Source organism: Euprymna scolopes, chromosome 9, assembly GCF_053919585.1.
Source record: "Euprymna scolopes isolate OS-2025 chromosome 9, ASM5391958v1, whole genome shotgun sequence".
Classification (NCBI taxonomy): domain Eukaryota; kingdom Metazoa; phylum Mollusca; class Cephalopoda; order Sepiida; family Sepiolidae; genus Euprymna; species Euprymna scolopes.
Genome location: NC_136490.1, coordinates 1,641,710 through 1,658,234, shown reverse-complemented (window position 1 = coordinate 1,658,234; position 16,525 = coordinate 1,641,710). Strand labels below are relative to the sequence as shown.

Sequence of the window (16,525 nt, the reverse complement as noted above, 5' to 3'; positions counted from 1 at the left end):
TAGTGTTGGAACGATTAATCAGAAATTGGAAAAATCGGAATTTTTTGATGTATCAATATCAAATTTGTGCCTATTTTCTGATGCCAAAAACGATTCTTTTGTCTTTTTTTGATTCTGTTTTAAACAAAGTCTTCCATGGCTCGTAACAATAAATAAATATTTATTAATTCATAACTATGAGTAAACCTAAAATCTGTAGATCCTCCCCCCCCCCAACAAGTGTATTTTTATATTTGAGAACAGATATGCACATTTAACGTGTTTTTAACGGTAATCAGGAAAAATGACAAATTTATGGTTAAATATTTCGAGATTTATAAAGAATTGGAATCGGAAAAGTATTGGAATATTTAGGAGATCTTGCTTAATTGGTGTTCAATGACTATAGTTCAAATTAAATGCAAATTTGATATTTGAATGTTCCAATGGGGAGTGGTATCTATTATGGTCACTAAAAAATTAAAATAATTGAACGGAACGGAAATTTGAAGAATATTTATTAATTGATATATCAATTAATAAATCATCAATTGATAAATCAATTAATGAATTAATATCAACTTATTAATTGATATCTAATAGTTACTAAAATTTCACAAAAATCGGACGTATCTGATATTCATGAAAAGTTTCTAATTCCTTCGCATAAAACCAAATTAAACTAAACATAGCCCATGTTACAATTCCTTATACTGAGTAACTGTGTTCCAAAATTCATAATAATCGGTTTATTAGTTTAGGAGTGGATCAACAGATGCAACTATATTAAAAGATAAAGCTACAAAGAGATACACAAGTCAATAAAACTTTTTCTTAGTTCCAAAATAAATTAATAAATATACGATCCACTTATGTGGCCATTTATTGTTTTATTGTTTTTACAAAAAACAAATACAATTTAATACTTTAATTCGCTTTTGAACTTTGAACTTTCTAATCTTCAATTTAGATAAAGTAAAACTTGAAAGATATAAAATCACTTGTTAAAAAAAAAAAGGAAATACACATATCAGGCTGGAATTATTTTAATAAAATAAGACCTTAATAAGCGTCAGGGTTTTCTATATAAGCTTAACTGATTCACTTTTGTTCCTGACAAAGTCTATAAAAATATACTTTGGACTTTCAGTCACGAAAACAATTCCAGCAAAACATCTAAATTTTTATCTTTCTCTCTTTTATTTTAACGTTTTCCTGGTGGATATAATATCATCTATATATCGATAAAAGTGAAAGTGTGTGTGTACATTTCCCTACGCAATAACTCTGTCAATTTTCAGTCTACAGACTCGAAGTTTGATATACAGGGTATTGAGATTTGGGAAAATCTTTGTAATCTGTTTTCGGTCAGAAATTTGTCTGTTAAAGGGTCAAAGTTCAACGATTTGACCTTTGAGAACTCTACCAAACTCCTCTGCCAATTTTGGGTCTAAACATTTGAAATTTTAGATTTAGATTCCTTGGACATGGATCTAACTTAATAACTTGATTTGAGCCCAAAACAATAAATGTTAAGGGGTCATAATAGGGGTCAAAGTTAAAAAAAATTGATGGCACGTTTTTTTTTTTTTTTTGCTCAACATACACCTCCAAACACCCGGGTAACGCCGGGATGAAATGCTAGCTTTAAATAAACAGAAATACACTAACGTTTGGATTGCAAATAAAACCATTCGCATCCTGATTCCCATAGAAACGAAAGGTTGACCAAAATTTAATTGACTTAAATTTCAATGACGAACAGATTAAGAGCTACAAGTCTTTAATGAAAACTGCCTTCAATAAAAAAAATTTTCAAAAAGAAATGTCTTCAACGGAAAACGTCTGCAACGTTTCTTTTTAAAATTTAAAAGGAATGTGCAAGTGAATTGACATCTGTTCTTTTATAATTTATATAAAAAAATTATTCAGAAAAAAATAAAAAAATGTGTTGTGTGTTGAATTTTCAATGAAAAAAAATTAAATTTTTTTCAATAAATTCTTTTTAGCTTTAAACGATTAAAAAAGAATTTGCTAAAAAAAATTGTTTTAAATTCGTCGTTATTTGTTTTATTTTATTTTTATTCGTTTTATTTATAATGTATTTGAAAATTTTGCAACTACCGTGGAATTTTCATGGGTTCTGCTAGTTTCCATTTATAGGTTTTTATTTCTTATTAGTTATAAACTGTTAATATTCGTTCTCATAATCTGTTTATGATGTGCTATCATAAAGTTTGCTGATATCTGATAGGTGTTTCGTTATTGTTGACTCATTGTCTTTAGGCTTTGGTTTCAATCTCAGCTCGAGTATTTGTTTTTTTTTTTTTACTTACAAGTACTAAACATTCTAACATTCAATACTGCCAAGTACTGAACATACCAACATTCAATACTGCCAAGACTAAGCTCGTTTCCTTTAATAATTACAAGAAACCTTTTCAACCACCAATAGCTATGGCTAAAGATACATTACTTGAAAGTACTTTTTTCAAACTCCTCGGCTTGACACTCACAGGGAACATGAGTTGGAACAGATACTTTGAGGACATTGCCAAGTCTGCTGAGGAAGGTGGGATCTCTCTACTGTGCTAGAAAGTTACTTTAAACTCTGTCCCATCGATGAAATGTTGCATCCTTCAGTCTGTTTTACAAGTATTTAAATGGTAGATGCTCTGACAAACTACAAGCCCTTGTACCCCCTCAACATAAATACCTCTGACAAACCTGACAATCAGCAAAGTTCCACCCCTACACAATAAAGATCTCCATATGTCATAAACCCTTCTACTCTAATAGTTTCTTCCCCAGAACTGCTAAACTTTGGAATTTCCTTTTGGGTTCCTGCTTCCCCAACTGTACTGTCATGCAGAAGTTCTAGTGTAATGTAAACAGACATCTTGTTGCTCAACTCCCTGCATAGTATACCTGCAACTTATGTCCCAGATAGTAGTTTCCTTCATCAAAGTGGCACTGTGCCTTGTTTGGAGTGAAAATGTAATTAAAAAAAACAAAAAAACAAAAAGAGAATTTCTAAACAAAAAGTTTGAAAACATTTTTTATTTGTTATCGAAAACGTTTTAAAAGAACAACTGACATATTTTAGTTGACAGAAATGACAAACATGATTTTAATTTTCTTTTTTAGTGAACTTTTGTTATTTCTTTCTGAGTTCACCCGTGACGTTAAGCATAGTCATATTCTTTGACCTCTAATAATATGTTTTTTCTTGGACACCATAGATATACTCAAGGTAGATTTGATTAAGCTTGCACTACAAATTTTTATAAAGTAAATGACACACAAGAATTCATGTACAGATCTGTTTCAGCATGTCACTAATACTTCCTGGAAACTCCTCGGCCTAACATTCACAGGAAATATGAACTGGAACAAATATATTGAAGATATTGCAAAGGCTGCTGCAAAGAGAGTGGGTTCCCTCTATCATGCTAGAAGATTGCTCACACCTGAAAACATCCTGTATCTCTACAAAGCCACCATTCGGTTATGCATGATGTTGTCACTTCTGGGTTGGTGCATCTACTACTAGTCTCTCCTTCTTGGATAGGGTCCAAAAAAGAGTTTTCAATCTAATATATCCCACTTTGTCAATTAAACTCCAACCCCTATCCCATCACCGCAATGTTGCATCTCTGTGCCTGCTTTACAAGTATTTTAATGGAATGTGCTCTGATGAACTCATTGCTCTTGTGCTTCCTTGACATACATAGCCTCCAACAAATATGCTTAGCAACAAAATCACACCCCTTCACTGTTGAGGTTCCGAAATACCAGAAAGCTTTCTACTCTAATAGTTTCTTCCCTCGGATAACTAGACTCTGGAATTCCCTTTTTGCTGCCTGTTTCCCTGACTGTACTGATATGCAGAAGTTTAAATGTAACGTAAACCAACATTTTGCTAATCTTTCCTAGGCATGGTCCCAAATAGTGGCCCCTTATGATCAAGTGGTGATATGTCTTGTTAGGGGGGAATGTGAGTAAAAAAATAAATAAATCAATACGAAACGATTATATGGGTGCGAATAGCTCGGTTGTTTTTGACATTGTGGTTTCTAGGTGTGTGCTGGGACACAGGTCAGCTAGTTTTAAATTAATGAAAGTTAAAAAGAAAAATTGTCTCTTCAAAAATGAATTACAATTAATGTATATTAAAAAAAGAAAAGATGGAATTGAGACTATTTTTTGATTGTGTAGGTTTTAATATCCCAGTATCACTTTTTAGTTTGATACCATGCTACTCCCTGAGCCCTCTTTATATATATATATATATATATATATATATATATATATATATATATATATATAATTTAAAGGAGATTAGAACAATAGTCTAAAGAGCTGAGTGTATTTCAATGTAACAGTGAAATTACTAGTTTAATTAAAATACAGGAAAGAGAAAGTGCTCGTAATTTAGATATATAATAAGCTCGATAGGTAAATATCCTAGAGCTAATTCAATATTAAGTAATGTGATTGATAATTTAAAATTAAAAAAAAAGGTTTATTTATGGTGTCTTTTAAATTTAATAAAAACCCTTCAAAATTTGCTGACGAGGAGACCTTGCTTATTAAAAAACTATATGTAATAATTATTGTCCGTAACTTGATGTCTACCACAATAAAAAGCATTGTTTTCCGAAACGATCGTATAGATAATTGATTTTGTTGTTGTTCCTTCTTATGAAACGGATTTTTAATTTAATTATAATTTGATTTTTAAATTTTAAATTATCAATCACATTACTTAATATATATATATATATATATATATATATATATATATATATTGTTGTAAGTGTTAGGGGTCTCATAGTTGATTGATTCACTGAAACTAAAAATACTTAATAAACGCAAATAGTTCACAAGTTCATGAATACACATTACGAATTGACAAATATAAAGAATAAAGTAACCTCAAAATATAGAACAACAATAAATCAGTACTCACTTTAGAAGCGGTTAGAGTTCTATTCTGTTTCACGTGGGTATAGTTCCTATGAGGGATAAAACGTACCTTCCCTTGTAAAGGCCGGAACTCGCTTTGTCTGTTCCTCAATGGAAGTAATTCTCCAGTGTCTATCCTAACCGGTATTCTTTGCCCACATTTCTCTACATAATTTTAAATAATTGATTCAGTTACTGCATGTTTGTTTAAAGTGACAAAAATTATTACTTTTCAAATTCAAATATTTGATCATTAGCATTAATTGGGAAGCTTTAATTTCATTTTCTTTTGCAGTTTCTTTTTAAATTATGCTAATATTTATTTTTAACGAGATTTTTAAAGTTAAATTTAATTATGGTTGTGTTTGATCATTAAATTACTAATTAAATCAAATTGTTATAAAAATATAACTAATATTATCAAAGCAATGTTATTTTAATCTCTCTATATAAAACTAGCCGTACCTGTGTCCGAGCATTTCCCAAGTGGAATATAAAAAAAAACATCCACATGAATTTCCTCCAAAAAGTTGGAATGTTTTTTTTCCTACAACAAAAGTGTGGAAACCAAATTTAATATTTAAGGATACATTTTCAGAGAGCTCCTCAAATGTTTTTTGGTGCTTTTAGGGATATGTATCCAGAAATTTGCAGCTGTGACATAAACAACTCCAACTTACAAGAAAAAGACAAATCAAGTTCGCATACTTTTATGAACCGAACTCAAATGACTTTGCAAACTAAAACTTAGTTTGCTCAGTGAGGTTCATTATCATCATTATTTTTTTTTTTTTTTGTGAAGTGGTTACTGATTTCATAATTTGTATTTCTCTCCTCACAAAAAGTTTAAATATTCGAAAATTAAAAAAAAAAAAAAGAAGCAAAATACCTTCCCTACTTCTATTTAAAACTGAAAATAAAACAAGTGAAGCAAGCATGGTCTCCCGTGAGTGCAAAGTGAACGAAGCATAAAAAATGACTAAGTTCAGCATTTGCCCCCCCCCTTAAGCCCCAAAGTTCCCAGGGAACGTCAAATCCAGGTGAAAATGAACAAGCGGTGCAGTTTTAGGCCTTAACATATGTAAATTTGAGTTCTGCACCATGCAAAAAAAGAAATGGCTAAGGCCATCATTTGCTCCCCTCTCTCCTATTTAGCCCCAAAAGTCCCCAAGACCTTAACATATTTAAACTTGAGTTCAGCACCATGCAAAACTGTTAAATAGACATACACAGAAAATTTTGGACAAATATGGTAAAATAGTCCCAAAAATGGAGTGTTTTTATTAGCCCTAAAAAAGCCCCTGAGGCACATCCAAAAGTTATTGCGAAGTATAGACAAACAAAATTATATAGAAATCAGTTAGTTACAACTTTGCAGAAAGTTTTATAAAAATCCAAGGCATCAATTTTTTTTTATTAAGTGCAAAAGTGTCAATTTTAGCCATTTTAACCCGAAAGGCACCCCTAGAGGAGGGGCAACTAGAGTTTTCCCGGAAAATCCATTCTGTTACTTTTTTATTAATATCATGTTTAATGTTTGTGCAAAATTTCAAAAAAATTCCAAGGCGAAATTATTGAGAAAAGTGCAGACAGACGAACGGACAAGGGTGAATTTACAGACCCTCCCTCCTTTCATCAGGGGACCAAAAATAAAAAAAAAACAGAATTTGAACTATGTTGGGTGTGATACTAAAAATTATTAGTAAATTTCGTTCAAGCAATTTCTAATTTGAGTTACATAAATTACTGAAAGTGGATTACTTTTAACTCATAAGTGATGCTCTAATAGTTATGCTTTTGAATTAAATAATTCTTTTATATTTCACCAGGACACGGAGCTGCTGTCTCGGCTGTGGCCAGGGGAAAATCGAAAAGAATGATTGAAATTTAAAGAAATAAGTATTGGTTTAGTAGTAAACACCTGTGAGCTATTGTTTTATTTTATTTTTGTTTTTAGTTACTTTGTAAGGGATTTTTTTCTTGTTTGTGACCTATTTGCATAGAGATGTCATCTGTTGTTTTGTTGAAAAAAATCAATTCTACAATAGTGAAAATTTACAAAAGTTATGAAATAATGGAAAAAATTAAAAACTGTTTGTAATGCCACCCTGCTCCTGTCTTGATTGATGGAACTAAGGAAGAAGATAACTGCTTTTCTGATATAAATAAAATGTGGATTAATTTTTTAATGAAAAATGAATATCAACTTTTGTGAACCAATAATGATCCATGAATAATGGTTTGCAAAATGTGATAACACAAATCGGTCACTAACTGTTCTCAGTCAATCGTAAAAGAAATGATGGATTGTTTTAAAAATAAGTAGATTTAAAATTTTTAATTAAAACGAAAGAAGAATTGGTATTTTTTTAATTAAAATTTAATGTGAAAGTTTAACCATGTTGAAAATAAAAAAATAACTTTTGAAGAAGTGAGAAACTAAGCTACATATATAAAATTTGAAATAAAATGACACTACTAATGCACAAACGTTGTTACATAAGCTAGAAAAGTCTGTAAATTAAATTGGTTTTTATGTTAATGTGAATAAGACAAAGTTTATGACTTTTAATGTAGAGGGGGAGATCAAAGCTCTCGAAGGAACAACACTGGAAGAAGTCACTGAGTTTATGTACCTGGGCAGCAATATAGGTTCCACGAAAAGAGATATCGAAATTCGCATCTCAAAACCATGGGCTGCATTGGATAAGCTTTGATATCAGTCTGGACTTCAAGGCTAACTGAAAAACTGAAAAGGCAATTCTTCAGAACAGTGGTGGAGTCTGTCCTTGTTTATGGTGCTACAATCTAGACACTTACCAAAAGATTGAAAAGAAAGCTAGACGGCATGTACACTTGTATGCCAAGAACAGTTATAATTATATCTTGGTAAGATCATCCCACAAAGCAACAATCTACCTGCCATATCTACTACCATCAGGGAGCAACGTCTACAATTTGCCGGTCACTGCCAGAGGAGCAAGCAAGAGCTGGTGAGAAATATATTGCTGTGAACTCCACAGCATGGGCACACAAGCATAGGACGACCTAGATCCACGTACATCCAGCAAATTACAAACAAGACATATATAAGGATTTGATCTTTTACAAGAAAGGATTGGTATTGCCCAACGAGGTTTTTAGTTCATAACTATTAACCGAAACATTGTCATGATTGTGTAGCGATATTAAAAAATGATTATTTAAATATACATAAAATGTATACCTTGCTCTCTTTATTGAGCACTCTTATATAAACCTCCTTAAATTCATTGGTTTTTATCTTAGAATATTCTTAACTTGGAATAACTAATAATAATAATACAATATATATATACATTAATATTATTATTATTGTTTTAAGAAAAGCGAAGGAGATAAGGATTAAAGTTACATTAGAATTTTATTACTATAAGGTTAAGAACGATCACAATAAGTGAAAGGGAAATAAGAGAGGAACACCTCTTTAGGCCATGACATTTCAAAGCTAAATGCTTCTCATCAAAAGAGGAAAAAATCATCATTATACAAAGTATGCACAAAATAGATAGCACCGATGTACATTTTTAGGTTAGAAATGGGAAAGTTAAGTGGGAGAGATGCAATGAAAAGAGAAGGAGGTGAGAGCATTAGAAAATTTTCAAAAGTAAAAAAAATGGGTACCTATTATTATATGTATCTGCATAAAATTATATCTATTTGCAGTATTTACTCCGACAGTGCTCAATAAGTAAGTAGAGCTAGGTAGTAAGTTTTCAAAATATATATGGCAATTAAGTTACACAGAATTTTCCACATTTCATTCTTGTGAGGATTCATCAGGCTACTGCATGAAGTCAATGTTACTTTGTGTTTTTATATATACATGTGTTAGTAGGTTTGATAGTCAGCCAATTAGATTCTTCATTATTTACATGCCCATTTACCGTAGCCAGTGGACACACGTTTATCAGACAGAGATTTACTTGACTTCTAAAGCACATCTTTCTTTGCTTGATTTTCACGGGGAGGGGGGGGGGAGTCTCTTTTCTTCGTGTTGGGAAATGACCTAGTTTTGATTTGGTTGTTTTTTGCTTTTGTTAAAGTTATGTAATCAGTGCTCAGCACCAGTTATTCATATGTGAAAATTATGTTGCGAAGCTTGTTGAGTTGTTCATTTTTAATTTGGAAGGGAATGTTGTATAATGCGATCATGTGATCTCTATAGTTTATTGATTAAATCTGGGCAACCAATCTGTCTATTTACAATGTGATTGCATAATGATTTTAGTTTTAGCTGTAATTTATGGACATGTGTCATTAATTTTTGTGATTTCTGTTCTGGGTATATGTTTTGGAACATCTGTTCCAACCCCCTCCCTCCCCCATGTATCAAATTTCTTCAAAACAACATAAATAAACCGTAACCTACTTTATTTTTATGGAAATCGTTTGAGACAAGACACAAGGCCATTTGATGTACAAAGCTAACAAGAACAAAAGATGATTATCGCAAAGACAGGTGATGCCTATTGACCTTGAAAAAAAATAAATAAATAAAAAAACAACGTTGAAGGGCCAAGGAAAATGATGAGCAGGAAGAGAGTTCCACAAGCCAGCAAGTAAAAACGAGCTGGAACAAAGGAAGCAGGGAATAGATCAGACAATTTTAAAGAACACATGCCATAATAGTCTTTATAAAAAAAGACTGAGACTAGCAACATCACGTCTATGAGAGAGAGGTTACAGTAAAGAAGAAAAATTGGAGCCAATTAAATTGCAGATACGTTTCTGCAATTTATCAAGAACCTTCAAATAAGAAAGAGATTCACTGACCAAATATGACAACAATACTCCAGCCATGGTTTGATAGTAGATTTGTAGAGATAGAGAATAGCCCCAAGCGTGAGAAAATGTTTAGAGCGACAGAAGAACTTATCTGACGAGAAGTAGAAAGAGCAATGCATTTAATATATTTACTCCAAGAAAGATTTGATGAGAAATAAAGACCAAGAAGTTGTAGAGTCGATTTCCTACTGAGAGCAGAGCCATCTATGGGAATCTCAGGAAGAAAACACAACGCTTACAATTCAAAGACACAAACTGGTTCTTAACAGGATTAAACGAAACAAGTTCATTTATTATTACATAATAGTACGGCATAATCACACTCACACTTCTTGTTAGATCTGTGAAGTTAAGCATCGTTCAGCCTTTTCAGTAGTAAAATGGGTGACTATTTGGGAATACCAATGTGCTCTTCGTTTGCATCCATATTTTTTTCCCAATCGTCCTGCACTTCTCCTTGCCACTGGAATCAAACAGTGCAGATCCAGGAGAGGAGGGGGTTAGGGATTGTGCAACACTTACTTCTCAATTAAGCGTGCATCATCCATCATCCCTCCATATACTTGTCATTCTGACGGACAAACATCCGTCCACATAAGATGATTAAAATTAATAGAAGAGACCTCAAGAAGCAATTCATTCCCCGCTTCCTTACATGGCAAGCAGTTTATACTGAAGCAAAGGTGGTACAATGCACAACTGCACTTTCATTCAAGTTGACAAAATTTATACCTGACTAAAACCAATGCTGGGATAAGCAGAGAAAAACTGCTGTTATTTTGAAGTTTTCTTGCTCATTGCCTTAACAAGTCTAGTCTATCCTATTTCATCTACAACTGGAGGGAAAATATGGATTCATACATGTCTTAAGAATATTTTTTTATGAAAATCGCTCCAGACAAAGCATAAAGCCATGTAATGTAAGGAATTAAAAAAAGATTAAAAAATAATACTTTAAGGTCAAAAATTAGCCAAAGATGAATATTATATGAATAGATTCCAACCCAGAAAACAGCAATTCTTCTCTCTTTGTCAGAAACATTGCTGATGAAATGTGAGAATTAAAAGAAACAAATAAGTGAGAGTTAATAGAAAATTGATGTTGTAGTGCCGCCTGAACTCAAATAATTTTTTTAATCAGTTTTTATGTTTTTACATTTTAAAATGACATTTTATGCAATGATTCATCATTTAATTGTTAAACATTAAAATCTTTCTATACACAAGCACCATTAACAACATGCACACATTAAAATCAATACAATTTACCATTAAATTGATGATTCTACAAAAATAAATTAAATAAAAACACAATTAACTTTGGCTTTCATTAAGAATTGCACCGATTTGTTTAAAATCAAATCTAAAAATAGAAGTTTTATTCAAACAGTCTTTATTTGAACTTTTATTACAAAAAAATTACAAACTTTACAATAAAAATATGTTTATGCACTGTTTTTTTTTTTTTTTTAATCAAACATCAGAGGTGGTGATAATTTTTTTTTTTTACAGCAAACATAAAATAGAAATGTTGTAAAAAATGTTTATGAACTGTTTTTTTGTATATTTTTATGAAATATATATATTTCTTTTTAAATATTTTTATGACATGAAAAGAAACTGGAATCTTAGGAAGATCTTCATTATTCTAGTAATTATAAGAGCAACCGGAGTCATGCAAAAGAATTTCAAAAACTACCTGGCAAATATACCCGGTGAACCAAGTGCAAGAGAGATACAAATAATATCACTTAAACTTAAAAGATTTTTCAGTTGGAATGTATGAGATAGTGGGTGAATATTTGGCATTCGTTTGGATGCCTCATCCTCAGCTAAAAAAAATTTCTAAGAAAATTAAAAAAAAAGAAAAAAAGTTACATGTTCACAAAGAGAATCCTCATCATGAGTAGCCAAAATATAATTTATAAAATTTGTTTCTTTCTGTTATTAACACTCATGGAAGCCGCTAGGTGGCAAGATCAAAACCTGAATAGCAAGCTCTATGAACAAAACCAAGTTTCAAACTGCCTTGCGGTCCATTTCTTAAAAATATATTGTAAAATAAACAAGTCAACAAAAAACACTTCCTCTTTTTTTCTGCTGGAGGAGTGGCCATTTTCCTGTTCATCTGCCTACACTTGCAACAGTTTTGAAATACTTAACACTGATTCTGCTTCATTCTAGTTCGAGACTTTGGTTTGGGTTGCTTTATTTTACAGCATATCAACTCATTTTACATTATTTGATCCCAAATTACTAGATTTTTTATATTTTCAAATTTTTATTCATTGTGTTTGGTTTGATTGTTTTGCAGAAGAAAATTGTTGTTTTTGTTTTGCAGAACATGATTGAGTTTTTCAAAGGGAAGAGGGGAAAAAACAATAACATAAACGTGGGAGGCATTTTTGGTGAGGAAGCCAGTATCTTCAGACAGCCTGATCTGGTAGCACCAAATGCCTTATCAGGTATTACCACTCCGGGCCAAGATGGACGTAGGAGCAATGGTAACTAAGGGGCAACTTCACATTCCCCACAACCCTCAAAAGGGACCTTATCTCAGAATGTCTTTTAAGGTTATGCTCAGGACCACAAAATTTTGGAATCTAACTTTTCCAATATAAGACTTTATGGAGACAAATGGACTCTTTCTCTAAGGCTGTTTTATTTAATTCTAACGTTCAATTACTATTGGCATATTCTTCCCCCTAATCTTTTTCTTTCATAATATTTTATAACAGTTTCTTCACACTTTAAAATGTACTTTTCTTCTGCTCTGTCAGAACTTTTTATGGACGAAGTATGAAATAAAGGCCCTGGAAATAGAGTGCTTCAAAGGGGACACTTTTCAATTGACACCAGTTGATTGAATTTACTGTCTATTTTAATGTTTCTCTTGGTCATGATTAATGACAATCTCTTGAAAATGACTTTGGCAGGGGCTATGTGACTTTGTATTTTTCCTTGATTACTAAATTTTAAAAATTATTCTAACAAATTTGAAGGTTCTCATGAATCTTTTTTAAGTGATTAAATAATTTGAAATAGCAAAAATGAGAACGCTATTTTTTCATAGTATTTTCAAGTTAAATTCAATTTTTACAATATTTTTTTTATTAAATCGCTAGTACAGAATAGTTACAAAACATCCTTCCCATGTTAAAAATGGTTTCTAAATAATAACCCTGCTACTATAACATCTGTCTAATAAGATTTAACAGATTGTTTGACAAGTTTTTGTCTGACGAGGGTTCAGAAATTCATAAATATTTGTAAAATGTCATAACTTTTTTACATAAATTATTGCTTTTTTAAAATAAATTTCTTAAATATAAAGTAATCAATAAACAATATAAAACTAAGGAGGCCTCCAGAGCAGATTTAATGTGACTTAATGTTTTTTTCTTATATCACAAGCTATGCATGCTAAAATATTCCTTAAATTTGCAATAGAATTACTTTTGCAAAAGAAAAATATCCATTTTAATAGTTCTAATTTAGTTGTAATTTGCAATTAACTCATCAAATTACCCATCTTTTACTAAATTTCTGTTTATCACTCTTTTTTGTTGTTTGCCCCCCCCCAATCTTACGTTATATTTTTTCTATTTCTTTCACATTGTTGCCGCTCTCTCTTTCTTTTATTTTATAAAGGGGAGATGTACTAAGCAAAAAGCGACTAATTTAAAATTTTAGTCTTTATTTTTTTTATATTTCTAGCTTTACAAACTAACTTTTCTTTATTCAAACAATCTAACTCGAACTGAATAGGTGACCCAACAGGTCACGTTTTCTAGTATATATATATATATATATATATATATATATATATATATATATATATATATATATGGCATATTTCATTAAATAAAATAGACGTTTTTTGTCTATTAATTTGATTTTCGATCCTTTCCAACTTCTGAATAACAGTTTTCACTTCTGGCAGGAACTGGCTGATGTAATCACCATATTTATCATAAGTCCAAGTACTTTCCAATGCTTCAGGATTTATCAGTTAGGGATAAATTAATCAAACTGATTTTGAACAATTTATAAAGTTGTTTTTGTTGTTCTCTCATTGGTTAATGATTTTATTTATCTTTTTTTCATTGCTTAAAATTAATAACATCCTGAAATGTCAGCAAAGCTATTAAAATAAATAACTCTACAAACACTTCACTGCTACACTATATAATGAAAAAGGTGTAAGCCTTTCCCTTTTTTAAGTGAAGACACAATTTCTTTTCTGACAAAACTCTATTGAAAAAGAAGAAAAAAAATGTTGACCTCTCACATGCTTTGGTGATAATAGGAAAAAAAAAAACGTTATTTTTAGCTTGGAAAGTTGAGAGTTCTCCTTTCAAATAATAGCCCAAAGCAAAACTGATAGAAGAGGTCAAAAAAGAGGATGAGGATAGTTTTATGACAAACAACAAAACATCAAGTTGATATAGTGAGCTGACCTTTGATCCCCATCAGGTGAGTTGAGATTGACCACAACTACTGTTTTATATCAATTTGAAATGAGACAAATGAAAAAAGAATTATCAATTTTTTAATTATTAGTTAAAACCAATAATTAACTAATTTATTAATATAAACTAGCTAGATTACTAAGATGGCTTCATAATGACATTTTTTTTCTTTGTTTTACAAAGGGGTTACGACATATCAAGGCCCGGAGGCCCCTCAAGGATAAAGGTTAATGTGTGTATTGTAGTCATTGGGACAGTTGAGTAATAATCGATTGTAGAAGTAATTTGGTATAATTATATCATTTATGACGACGGTTGAATAAGAATTTGTTTCTGTTGGACTTGAAAATAACAATATTGTAGTCAGCTGGAAAGCAGACCAACAGAACAGAGTTCCATAGGTGACCAGCTTTCAAAAAGAAGCTTTGTTTATGGAATCCATGTTTAGGTTTAAGCATGGATAAAGAGTGGAGGAAATTATTGATAGTGGTTTCAATTAGACGAATATTTTTTGTAAAAGTTTGGCAGGGGGCATAGATTGGAGCCTTTGCTTTTGTTTTATTATTTAAATAATAAAACAACTTTTGTTACATGGATAGAAATGATGAAAATTATAAGATGGATATGTAATGTGAATAGTGTTAAAGACGAGCACTTGCCATGAAAATAGCGATAGAGCAGGGACAGGCTCACAATGTCTCTTCTGTGGGAAAGAGGTTGCAGAGAAGAAAAAAAGGACGTCGCCCACTAGATTACAATGTCTCTTTTGAATTCTATCAATGCAAGATAAGATGCTCCAAGCAACACCTGCCCAGATGTGGCAACAGCACTCCATTCTAGGACGTACTTGGCTCTTATACAGGTAAAGGATTGAATCAGCAGTGAGAGATCTACGGGACCAAATAAATAAAAAACAATCATCTTCATTTAATAAAAATGTGCATGACAATAGAGATTAAAGATTGAAATCATCAAAAAAATGTCAGGTCAAATGTGAAGCCTTTGCTTTTGTTTTATTATTTAAATAATAAAACAACATTTGTTACTTGGATAGAAATTATGAAAATTATAAGATGGATATGTAATGTGAATAGTGTTAAAGACAAACTCAGATCTGTTGAGCCCAGAGTAAGGTTAAATCTGGATGATATAGAGGTATGCAACACAGCCTATTTCGATGGTATGGTCACATTAAAAGAATAGAAGAGAGTTCCTGGGTTTATGGATGTAGAACAGTTGAGGTAGCAGGTTCAGATCACAAGCAAAGACCAAGGAAAACATGGGAAGAAATGATAAGGATGAACTTAAAAGAAGATGAATAAAAACCTGGTCAGAGACAGGTTTGTTTGGAAGGCAATGTTTAAAGTAGTCTAATACATGTTAGCATGTAAGAAGATGATGACAAAGAAAATAAAGATGATGATGATGCTGATGAAGACGATGACAAAGAAGAAGACGATGACAAAGATGAAGAAGATGACAAAGATGAACATGAAGATGATGATGGAGGAAATTGCTTTATCAGAAGAGAAATTAGTGTTTTGAGGGAGAATATATTGTCTTGCAATATTTGGACTCATCTAACTAACGAAGGTATAAAATGCTACATCAAATAATAGATAAAGAAATCCTTGACATCAAACCAAAAGGAAAGAAGTGTTTGTTTTTATTATTTTAAACACACTTACATAAAGGAAAAACATCTGGAACTTGACGCGATGCAGGAAACAGAATATGGCGAAAATATGACCAAATACATTACACACACGTTTTATTCACACATTGACAAATGTAACAAAGGCGAGTGACAGAAGGGTTTTACACTCGCGTGGTGGTCTTTACAATACAATGTTAGTATGGGGTCTAGGATATTCACCCATGTGGGGAAAGCATCGTTTCATGTCCCATTGGGACTCTCTGCCCAAGGGGAAGTAACCCACTGGTGTATTAGCAATTCCTCTACAGAAGTATGTAATCTAAAGGAAGTGAAATCTCAAAAGGAGGTGGTGGTGTAAGAGAATATTTTCCAATAAAATTTGGACTCATTAGATGAACAAAGTTATGATACATTAAGTAGAAGTACTTGCGTTGAGAACAGTTAGTCAAAAGCTGAACTAAAAACTGTTTCTTTTTCTATTTCCCATTATGTTTGCCTGCAGAAAAGGAAATAAACTTTGTTGTTCAAGATTATAATGTAGTTTGTGATAAACTCTGTTACAACAGATTATGTCTTCTTTTCTGGAGTTCAACTCCCTTTACTAGATATTTAGATAGGTAAA

The 16,525-nt window shown here is 31.6% G+C and overlaps 1 protein-coding gene and 1 long non-coding RNA gene across 2 annotated transcripts in view; one reads left to right on the top strand and one right to left on the bottom strand.

Annotated features, from left to right (window-relative positions):
* Nucleotides 1-16,525, bottom strand: part of LOC145284425 (regulator of microtubule dynamics protein 1-like) — an 83,791-nt gene that overhangs the window by 60,099 nt on the left and 7,167 nt on the right. The gene's annotated exons all lie outside the window — the stretch shown is intronic.
* Nucleotides 14,149-16,525, top strand: part of LOC145284427 (uncharacterized) — a 41,962-nt gene continuing 39,585 nt past the window's right edge. The window contains exon 1 of the long non-coding RNA XR_013868825.1: nt 14,149-14,250. This is a non-coding gene — a long non-coding RNA (uncharacterized LOC145284427). The remainder of the gene's footprint in view (nt 14,251-16,525) is intronic.